Source organism: Telopea speciosissima, unplaced genomic scaffold (assembly GCF_018873765.1).
Source record: "Telopea speciosissima isolate NSW1024214 ecotype Mountain lineage unplaced genomic scaffold, Tspe_v1 Tspe_v1.0697, whole genome shotgun sequence".
NCBI lineage: Eukaryota > Viridiplantae > Streptophyta > Magnoliopsida > Proteales > Proteaceae > Telopea > Telopea speciosissima.
This window is the reverse complement of record NW_025318033.1, coordinates 5,405-16,999: the sequence shown is the minus strand read 5'-3', so window position 1 is coordinate 16,999 and position 11,595 is coordinate 5,405. Positions and strand designations below refer to the sequence as shown.

Here is an 11,595-nt window from a genome sequence, read left to right as displayed (position 1 = left end):
TTGGCTAAAGGAGAAAACCAAGAACAAGGTTTAGGAACCGAAACAATCCAATTAACCTGAATATCTCACTTGTCGACCAAAAACTGATTCCTTGGGGTACTAGCTGCCCCAATGGGAGGGTAGGACCCTTTAGTAACAACATCAAACTTAATATCTTGGAAAATTCTGTCAAAGGTTCTAGAAGTATTACTAAAAAGCCGCTGATTCCTCTCCCACCAAATATGGTAAACTGAAGCACAAAATGCCAACTTAGGAATGGTATCAAGTTTGTCATTGGTGCAAACCACAAAAGAAAACCAATTAACCACATCAGCTAGGCCGGCAGGCCCCTTCCCACTAGGAGAGCACAAAGCACTAACCCTGTTCCAAATAGAGTTGGAAAAAGGGCATTCAAAAAATAGGTGAGAGTGAGTCTCCAAGCCCCCCACCCCCAACAAAGAACACAATTCTGCCCAACCAAGATGTTTCTTTTGCTAAGTTGATCCTTGGTTGGAAGGCCCCCCATAAAACATCTCCAAGTAGTACAAGAATGCCTAGGAAGAAATCCAGGAAACCAAACAAGCCTAAACCAGTCCATCTTAGCAGCACTAGTTCTAACCAAATCCCATGCCGAATTGGTACTAAACTGGCCATTAGAAGAATTCTTCCACACAATAAGGTCTTTACCCCCATTAACAAGGGGAATAGAAGGTAGATCCCTCCAAACTAAAATCAAATCAAAGGAGCCTTGAGGAGGAGCATACCACTTACCATTCCTAATAAGATCTAAAACCCAAGCAAGCCGATGGGAACCAGCATCATATCGAATACGGTCCAAAAAAGTTTTCATCAAAACACCTTGGGGGTGCCAATAATAAGTCATCCTTGCGCAGGGGCCATGCTAATCTTCTCTATATCGTTCCAATTTTATCGGATGTCTCCGAAGAGACTCGAATCGATCCCTATTTCGCCATATGTTCATTTTCGGTGTAAACCAGACCGGGTGGGTCGTCTGGGGTTATTTGGTAGCTTTTCTGTTCTTTTTTGGGCTTCAGATTTTCTAAATATTGTCCTTATCTCTTGTTAGACATGTGGATGCGATGTTGAGGGTTGTGACCTGCGAATCGATGCCTATTTCGACAAATGTTCATTTTCGGTTTAAACCAGACTAGGATGGTCGTTTGGGGTTATGTGGTGGCATTTGTGTACTTTTTTGGGTTTGGTATTTTTTAAAAACTGTCCTTATCCCTCATTAGACATATGGATGCGATGTTGAGGGTCGTGGCCTTCGAATCAATACCTATTTCAGCATATGTTCATTTTCGGTGTAAATAAGACCGGGTGGGTTGTTTGGGGTTATTTGGGGGCATTTCTATACTTTTTTGAGCTTGAAATTTTCTAAAAAGTGTCCTTATCTCTTATTAGACGTGTAGATGCGATGTTGAGGGTCGTGACCTTCGAACCAATCCCTATTTTGGCATATGTTCATTTTTTGTGTAAACCAGACCGGGTGGGTCGTTTGGGGTTATTTGGGGGCATTTCTGTTCTTTTTTGGGCTTGAGAATTTCTAAAAAGTGTCCTTATCTCCTATTAGACGTGTGGATGTGATGTTGAGGGTCGTGACCTTCGAATCGATCCCTATTTTGACAAATGTTCATTTTTGGTTTAAACTAGACTAGATGGGTCGTTTAGGGTTATTTGGGGGCATTTCTGTACTTTATTAGGTTTGGTATTTTCTGAAAAGTCTCCTTATCTCTTATTAGATGTGTCAATGCGATGTTGAGGGTCGTGACCTTCAAATCGATACCTATTTTGACATATGTTTATTTTTTGTTTAAACGAGACTGGGTGGGTCGTTTGGGGTTATTTAGGGTATTTCTGCACTTTTTTGGGCTTGGGATTTTCTAAGAAGTGTCCTTATCTCTTATTAGACATGTGGACGCGAAGTTGAGGGTTGTGACTTTCGTATCGATACATATTCGACATATGTTCATTTTCGCTTTAAACCAGACCAAGTAGGTCGTTTAGGGTTATTTGGGGGCATTTCTATACTTTTTTGGGTTTGGTATTTTCTATAATGTGTCTTTATCTCTTATTAGACGTGTGGATGCGTTGTTGAGCGTCGTGACCTTCGAATCGATACCTATTTTGGCATATGTTCATTTTTTGTTTAAACTAGACCGGGTGGGTCGTTTGGGGTTACTTGGGGGTATTTCTATACTTTTTTGGGTATGGGATTCTCTAAAAAGTGTCCTTATCTCTTATTGGACGTGTGGATGCAATGTTGAGGGTCGTGACCTTCGAATAGATACATAGTTCGGCATATGTTCATTTTCGATTTAAACCAGATCGGGTGGGCAGTTTGGGGTTATTTGGGGGCATTTCTATAATTTTTTGGGCATGGGATTTTCTAAAAGGTATCCTTAACTCTTATTACACGTGTGGAGGAGATGTTGAGGGTCGTGACCTTCGAATTGATCCCTATTTTGACATATGTTCATTTTCGACTTAAACGAGATCGAGTGGATCGTTTGGGGATATTTGGGGGCATTTCTGTACTTTTTTGGGCTTGGGATTTTCTAGAAAGTGTCCTTATCTCTTGTTAGACGTGTGGATACAATGTTGAGGGTCGTGACCTTCGAATCGATACCTATTTCGACATATGTTAATTTTCGATTTAAACCAGATAGGGTGGGTCGTTTGGGGTAATTTGGGGGCATTTCTGTTCTTTTTTGGGCTTGAGATTTTCTAAAAGGTGTCCTTATCTCTTATTAGACGTGTGGATGCAATGTTGAGGTTCATGACCTATGAATCGATACCTTTTTCGACATATGTTCATTTTCGGTTTAAACCAGATCGGGTGGGTCGTTTGGGGTTATTTGGGGGCCTTTCTGTACTTTTTTGTGCTTGGGATTTTCTAAAAAGTGTCCTTATCTCTTATTAGACATGTGGATGCGAAGTTGAGGGTTGTGACTTTCGTATCGATACATATTCGACATATGTTCATTTTCGGTTTAAACCAGACCGGGTAGGTCATTTAGGGTTATTTGGGGGCATTTTTGTACTTTTTTGGGTTTGGTATTTTCTATAAAGTGTCTTTATCTCATATTAGACGTGTGGATGCGATGTTGAGCGTCGTGACCTTTGAATCGATACCTATTTTGGCATATGTTTATTTTTTGTTTAAACTAGACCGGGTGGGTCGTTTGGGGTTACTTGGGGGCATTTTCGTACTTTTTTGGGTTTGGGATTCTTTAAAAAGTGTCCTTATCTCTTATTGGACATGTGGATGCAATGTTTATGGTCGTGACCTTCGAATAGATACATAATTCGACATATGTTCATTTTCGATTTAAACCAGATCGGGTGGGCAGTTTGGGGTTATTTGGGGGCATTTTTGTAATTTTTTGGGCATCGGATTTTTGAAAAAGTATCCTTAACTCTTGTAAGACGTGTGGAGGAGATGTTGAGGATCGTGACCTTCGAATCGATACCTATTTTGACATATGTTAATTTTCAGTTTAAACCAGACCAGGTGGGTTGTTTGGGGTTATTTGGGGGCATTTCTGTACTTTTTTGGGTTGGTATTTTCTAAAAAGTGTCATTATCTCTTATTAGTCGTGTGGATGCTATATTGAGGGTCGTGACCTTCGAATCGATACCTATTTCGGCATATGTTCATTTTCGATTTAAACCTGACAGGGTGGGTCATTTGGGGTTATTTGGGGGCATTTCTATACTTTTTTGGGCTTGGGAATTTCTAAAAAGTATACTTATCTATTATTAGACGTACGGATGCGATGTTGATGGTCGGGACCTTCGAATCGATACCTATTTGGACATTTGTTAATTTTTAGTTTAAACCAGACCGGGTGGGTTGTTTGGGGTTAATTGGGGGCATTTCTGTACTTTTTTGGGTTTGGGATTTTGTAAAAAGTGTCCTTATCTCTTATTAGACGTATGGATGCGATGCTGAGGGTCGTGACCTCTGAATCGATACCTATTTCGGCATATGTTCATTTTTGGTTTAAACCAGACCAGGTGGGTCGTTTGGGGTTTTTTCGGGCATTTCTGAACTTTATTGGGTTTGGTATTTTGTAAAAAGTGTCCTGGTCTCTTATTTAGACGTGTGGATGAGATGTTGAGGGTCGTTACCTTCGTATCGATACGAATTTTGACATATGTTCATTTTCGGTCTAAACCAGACCGGGTGGGTTGTTTGGAGTTATTTGGGGGCATTTCTGTACTTTTTTGGGTTTTGAAATTTCTAAAAAGTGTCCTTATCTCTTATTCGACGTGCGGATGCGATGTTGAGGGTTGTGACCTGCGAATCGATACCTATTTCGACAAATGTTCATTTTCGGTTTAAACCAGATTAGGATGGTCGTTTGGGGTTATTTGGTGGCATTTGTGTACTTTTTTGGGTTTGGTATTCTCTAAAAAGTGTCCTTATCTCTCATTAGACGTGTGGATCAGATGTTGAGGGTCGTGGCCTTCAAATCAATACGTATTTCAGCATATGTTCATTTTCCATGTAAACCAGACCGGGTGGGTCGTTTGGGGTTATTTGGGGGCATTTCTGTACTTTTTTGGGCCTGGGATTTTCTAAAAAGTGTCCTTATCTCTTGTTAGACGTGAGGATGCGATGTTGAGGGTCGTCACCTTCGAATCGATCCCTATTTTGGCATATATTGATTTTCGATGTAAACCAGCCCGGGTGGATCGTTTGGGGTTATTTGGGGGAATTTTTGTTCTTTTTTGGGCTTGAGATTTTCTAAAAAGTGTCCTTATCTCTTATTAGACGTGTGGATGCGATGTTGAGGTTCGTGACCTACGAATCGATACCTTTTTTGACATATGTTCATTTTCGGTTTAAACCAAACCGGGTGGGTCGTTTGGGGTTATTTGGGGGCCTTTCTGTACTTTTTTGTGCTTGGGATTTTCTAAAAAGTGTCCTTATCTCTTATTAGAGATGTGGATACAAAGTTGAGGGTTGTGACTTTCGTATCGATACATATTTGACATATGTTCATTTTCGGTTTGAACCAAACCGGGTAGGTCGTTTAGGGTTATTTTGGGGCATTTCTATACTTTTTTGGGCTTGGGAATTTCTAAAAAGTATACTTATCTCTTATTAGACATGCGGATCCGATGTTGATGGTCGGGACCTTTGAATCGATACCTATTTCAACATATGTTAATTTTCAGTTTAAACCAGACCGGGTGGGTCGTTTGGGGTTATTTAGGGGCATTTCTGTACTTTTTTGGGTTTGGTATTTTCTAAAAAGTGTCATTATCTCTTATTAGTCGTGTAGATGCTATGTTGAGGGTCGTGACCTTCGAATCGATACCTATTTCGGCATATGTTCATTTTCGATTTAAACCTGACCGGGTGGGTCATTTGGGGTTATTTGGGGGCATTTCTATACTTTTTTGGGCTTGGAATTTCTAAAAAGTATACTTATCTCTTATTAGACGTGCGGATTCGATGTTAATGGTCGGGACCTTCGAATCGATACCTATTTGCACATTTGTTAATTATTAGTTTAAACCAGACCGGGTGGGTTGTTTGGGGTTAATTGGGGGCATTTCTGTACTTTTTTGGGTTTGGGATTTTGTAAAAAGTGTCCTTATCTCTTATTAGACGTATGGATGCTATGCTGAGGGTCGTGACCTCCGAATCGATACCTATTTTGGCATATGTTCATTTTCGGTTTAAACCAGACCAGGTGGGTCGTTTGGGGTTTTTTCAAGCATTTCTGTACTTTATTGGGTTTGGTATTTTCTAAAAAGTGTCCTGGTCTCTTATTAGACGTGTGGATGAGATGTTGAGGGTTGGAAGCTTCGTATCGATACGAATTTCGACATATGTTCATTTTCAGTCTGAACCAGATCGAGTGGGTCGTTGGCGTAATTTGGGGGCATTTCTGTACTTTTTTGTATTTTGAAATTCTTAAAAAGTGTCCTTATCTCTTATTCGACGTGTGGATGCAATGTTGAGGGTTGTGACCTGCGAATCGATCCCTATTTCGACAAATGTTCATTTTCAGTTTAAACCAGACTAGGATGGTCGTTTGGGGTTATTTGGTGGCATTTGTGTACTCTTTTTGGGTTTGGTATTTTCTAAAAACTGTCCTTATCTCTCATTAGACGTGTGGATGAGATGTTGAGGGTTGTGGCCTTAAAATCAATACCTATTTCAGCATATGTTCATTTTCCATGTAAACCAGACCGGGTGGGTCGTTTGGGGTTATTTGGGGGCATTTCTGTACTTTTTTGAGCATGAGAATTTCTAAAAAGTGTCCTTATCTCTTATTAGACGTGTGGATGCGATGTTGAGGGTCGTCACCTTCGAATCGATCCCTATTTCGGCATATGTTAATTTTCGGTGTAAACCAGATCGGGTGGGTGGTTTGGGGTTATTTGGGTGCATTTCTGTTCTTTTTTGGGCTTGAGATTTTTTAAAAAGTGGCCTTATCTCTTATTATACGTGTGGATGCGATGTTGAGGTTCGTGACCTACGAATCGATATCTTTATCGATATATGTTCATTTTCAATTTAAACCAGACCGGGTGGGTCGTTTGGGATTATTTGGGGGCCTTTCTGTAATTTTTTGGGCTTGGGATTTTGTAAAAAGTGTCCTTATCTCTTAGTAGACATGTGGATGCGAAGTTGAGGGTTGTGACTTTCGTATTGATACATATTCGACATATGTTCATTTTTTGTTTAAACCAGACCGGGTTGGTTATTTAGGGTTATTTGGGGGCTTTGTTGTACTTTTTTGGGTTTGGTATTTTCTATAAAGTTTCTTTATCTCTTATTAGATGCATGGATGGGATGTTGGGCGCCATGACCTTCGAATCGATACCTATTTCGGCATATGTTAATTTTCTGTTAAAACTAGATCGGTTAGGTCGTTTGGGATTACTTGGGGGCTTTTTTTACTATTTTGGGTTTGGGATTCTCTAAAAAGTGTCATTATCTCTTATTGGACATGTGGATGCAATGTTGAGGGTTGTGACCTTCGAATAGATACATAATTCGACATATGTTCATTTTTTAGTTAAACCAGATCGGGTGGGCAGTTTGGGGTTATTTGGGGGCATTTCTGTAGATTTTTGGGCTTGGGATTTTCTAAAAAGTATCCTTAACTCTTATTAGACGTGTGGAGGAGATGTGGAGGGTCGTGACCTTTGAATCGATCCCAATTTTGACATATGTTCATTTTCGGTTTAAACGGGATCGAGTGGGTCGTTTGGGGATATTTGGGGGCATTTCTGTTCTTTTTTGGGCTTGGGATTTTCTAAAATGTGTCCTTATCTCTAAGTAGACATGAGGATGTGATGTTGAGGGTCGTGACCTTCGAATCGATACCTATTTCGACATATGTTAATTCTCAGTTTAAACCAGACAGAGTGGGTCGTTTGGGGTTATTTGGGGGCATTTCTGTACTTTTTTGGGTTTGGGATTTTCTAAAAAGTATCCTTATCTCTAATTAGACATGAGGATGCGATGTTGTGGGTCGTGACCTTCGAATCGATAGCTATTTTTACATATGTTCATTTTTGGTTTAAACAAGACCGGGTTGGTAGTTTGGAGTTATTTGGGGGCATTTTTGTACTTTTTTGGGTTTGGTATTTTCTAAAAAGTGTCATTATCTCTTATTAGTCGTGTGGATGCTATGTTGAGGGTCGTGACCTTCGAATCGATGCCTATTTCAGCATATGTTCATTTTCGATTTAAACCTGACCGGGTGGGTCATTTGGGGTTATTTGGGGGCATTTCTATACTTTTTTGGGCTTGGGAATTTCTAAAAAGTATACTTATCTCTTATTAGACGTGCGGATGCGATGTTGATGGTCGGGACCTTCGAATCAATCCCTATTTGGAGATTTGTTAATTTTCAGTTTAAACCAGACCGGGTGGGTTGTTCGAGGTTAATTGGGGGCATTTTTGTACTTTTTGGGTTTGGGATTTTCTAAAAAGTGTCCTAATTAGACGTGTGGATGCAATGATGAGGGTCATGACCTTCGAATCGATACCTATTTCAGCATATGTTCTTTTTTGGTTTAAACCAGACCCAGTGGGTCGTTTGGGGTTTATTGGGGCATTTCTGAAATTTATTGGGTTTGGTATTTTCTAAAAAGTGTCCTTGTCTCTTATTAGATGTGTGGATGAGATGTTGAGGGTCGTAACCTTCGTATCGATACGTATTTTGACATATGTTCATTTTCGGTCTGAACCAGATTAGGTGGGTCGTTTGGAGTTATTTGGGGGCATTTCTGTACTTTTTTGGGTTTTGGAATTTAAAAAAATTGTCCTTATCTCTTATTCAACGTGTGGATGCGATGTTGTGGGTTGTGACCTGCGAATCGATACCTTTTTTGACAAATGTTCATTTTCGATTTAAACCAGACTAGGATGGTCGTTTGGGGTTATTTGGTGGCATTTGTGTACTTTTTTGGGTTTGGTATTTTCTAAAAAGTGTCCTTATCTCTCATTAGACGTGTGGATGAGATGTTGAGGGTCGTGGCCTTCGAATCAATACCTATTTCAGCATATGTTCATTTTCGGTGTAAACTAGACCGGGTGGGTCGTTTGGGGTTATTTGGGGGCATTTCTGTACTTTTTTGGGCTTGAGATTTTCTAAAAAGTGTCCTTATCTCTTATTAGATGTGTGGATGCGATGTTGAGGGTCGTGACCTTCGAATCGATCCCTATTTCGGCATATGTTCATTTTTGGTGTAAACCAGACCGGATGGATCGTTTGGGGTTATTTAGGGGCATTTCTGTTCTTTTTTGGGGTTGAGATTTTCTAAAAAGTGTCCTTATCTCTTATTAGACGTGTGGATGTGATGTTGAGGCTCGTGACCTACGAATCGATACCTTTTTTGACATATGATCATTTTCGGTTTAAACCAGACCGGATGGGTCGTTTGGGGTTATTTGGGAGTATTTCTGTACTTTTTTGGGTTTGGTATTTTCTATAAAGTGTATTTATCTCTTATTAGACATGTGGATACGATGTTGAGGGTCGTGAGCTTCGAATCAATACCTATTTCGGCATTTGTTCATTTTTTGTTTAAACTAGACCGGGTGGGTCGTTTGGGGTTACTTGGGGGCATTTCTGTACTTTTTTGGGTTTGAGATTCTCTAAAAAGTGTCCTTATCTCTTATTGGACGTGTGGATGCAATGCTGAGGGTCGTGAGCTTCGAATAGATACATAATTCGACATATGTTCATTTTCAATTTAAACCAGACTGGGTGGATAGTTTGGGGTTTTTTGGGGGCATTTCTATAATTTTTTAGGACATGGGATTTTCTAGAAAGTATCCTTAACTCTTATTAGACTTGTGGAGGTGATGTGGAGGGTCTTGACCTTCGAATCGATCCCTATTTCGATATATGTTCATTTTCAGTTTAAAAGAGATCGAGTGGTTCGTTTGGGGTTATTTGAGGGCATTTATGTACTTATTTGGGCTTAGGATTTTCTAGAAAGTGTCATTATCTCCTATTAGACGTGTGGATGCGATGTTGAGGGTGGTGACCTTCGAATCGATACCTATTTCGACATATGTTAATTTTCAGTTTAAACCAGACCGGGTGGGTCGTTTGGGGTTATTTGGGGGCACTTTTATAATTTTTTGGGTTTGAGATTTTCTAAAAAGTATCCTTATCTCTTATTAGATGTAAGGATGCGATGTTGTGGGTCATGACCTTCGAATTGATACCTATTTTGACATATGTTCATTTTTTGTTTAAACCAGACCGGGTGGGTAGTTTGGAGTTATTTGGGGGCATTTTTGTATTTTTTTGGGTTTGGTATTTTCTAAAAATTGTCATTATCACTTATTAGTCGTGTGGATGCTATGTTGAGGGTTGTGACCTTCGAATCGATACCTATTTCGACATATGTTCATTTTTTATTTAAACCAGACCGGGTCGGTCATTTGGGGTCATTTGGTGACATTTCTATACTCTTTTGGGCTTGGGAATTTTTAAAAAGTATACTTATCTCTTATTAGACGTGCGGATGCGATGTTGAGGGCCGAAACTTTTGAATTGATACCTATTTGGACATTTGTGAATTTTTGATTGAAACCAGACCGGGTGGGTTGTTTGGGGTGAATTGGGGGCATTTCTATACTTTTTTGGGTTTGGGATTTTCTAAAAAGTGTCCTTATCACTTATTAGACGTGTGGATGTGATGCTGAGGGTCATGTCATGAGCTCCGAATCGATACCTATTTCGGTATATGTTCATTTTCGGTTTAAACCAGACCAGATCGGTCGTTTGGGGTTTTTGGTGGCATTTCTGTACTTTCTTGGATTTGGTATTTTCTAAAAATTGTCCTTGTCTCTTATTAGACGTTTGGATGCGATATTGAGGGTCGTGGCCTTCGAATCAATACCTATTTCAACATATGTTCATTTTCGGTCTAAACCAGACCGGGTGGATCGTTTGGGGTTATTTGGGGGCATTTCTGTATTTTTTTGGGCTTGAGATTTTTTAAGAAGTGTCCTTATCTCTTATTGGACGTGTGGATGCGATGTTGAGGCTCGTAACCTTCGAATCGATACCTATTTCGACATATGTTCATTTTTTATTTAAACCAGACCGAGTGGGTCGTTTGGGGTTATTTGGGGGCATTTCTGAACAATTTTGGGCTTTGGATTTTCTAAAAAGTGTCCTTATCTCTTATTAGACGTGTGGAAGCAAAGTTGAGGGTTGTGACTTTCAAATCGATACCTATTCGACATATGTTTATTTTCGGTTTAAACCAGACCCGGTAGGTCATTTAGGGTTATTTGGGGGCATTTCTGTATTTTTTTTTTGTTTGGTATTTTCTATAAAGTGTTTTTATCTCTTATTAGACGTGTGGATGCAGTGTTGAGGGTCGTGACCTTCGAATCGATACCTATTTTGGCATATGTTCATTTTCGGTTTAAACCAGACCGGGTGGGTCGTTTGGGGTTATTTGGGGGCATTTCTATACTTTTTTGGGTTTGGGATTTTTTAAAAAAGTATCCTAATCACTTATTAGACGTGTGGATGCGCTGTTGAGGGTCGGGACCATCGAATCGATACGTATTTTGACATATATTCATTTCCAGCCCGAACCAGACAGGGTGGGTCGGTTGGAGTTATTTGGGGGCATTTCTGTACTTTTTTGGGTTTGGAATTTTCCAAAATGTATACTTATCTCTTATTAGATGTGTGGATGTGATGTTGAGGGTCGGGACCTTCGAATCGATACCTATTTCGACATATGTTAATTTTTGGTTTAAACCAAACCGGGTGGTTAGTTTGGGGTTCTTTGGGGGCATTTCTGTACTTTTTTGGGTTTGGTATTTTCTAAAAAGTGTCCTTATCTCTTATTAGCCGTGAGGATGCGATGATGAGGATGGGACTCTCGAATCGATACCTATTTCGACATATGTTAATTTTCGGTTTAAACCAGACGGGGTGGGTCGTTTGGGTTATTAGGAGACATTTTTGTACTTTATTGGGTTTGGGATTTTCTAAAAAGTGTCATTATCTCTTATTAGATGTGTTGATGCGATGCTGAGGGTCGTGACCCATGAATCATTATCTATTTTGGCATATGTTCATT

The 11,595-nt window shown here is 39.8% G+C and overlaps 1 non-coding gene across 1 annotated transcript; it reads right to left on the bottom strand.

Annotated features, from left to right (window-relative positions):
• Window positions 1-831: 831 nt before the first annotated feature.
• Window positions 832-929, bottom strand: LOC122648283. The gene has a single exon (XR_006331054.1). It is a non-coding gene; the product is annotated as a U6 spliceosomal RNA (small nuclear RNA).
• Window positions 930-11,595: the final 10,666 nt, after the last annotated feature.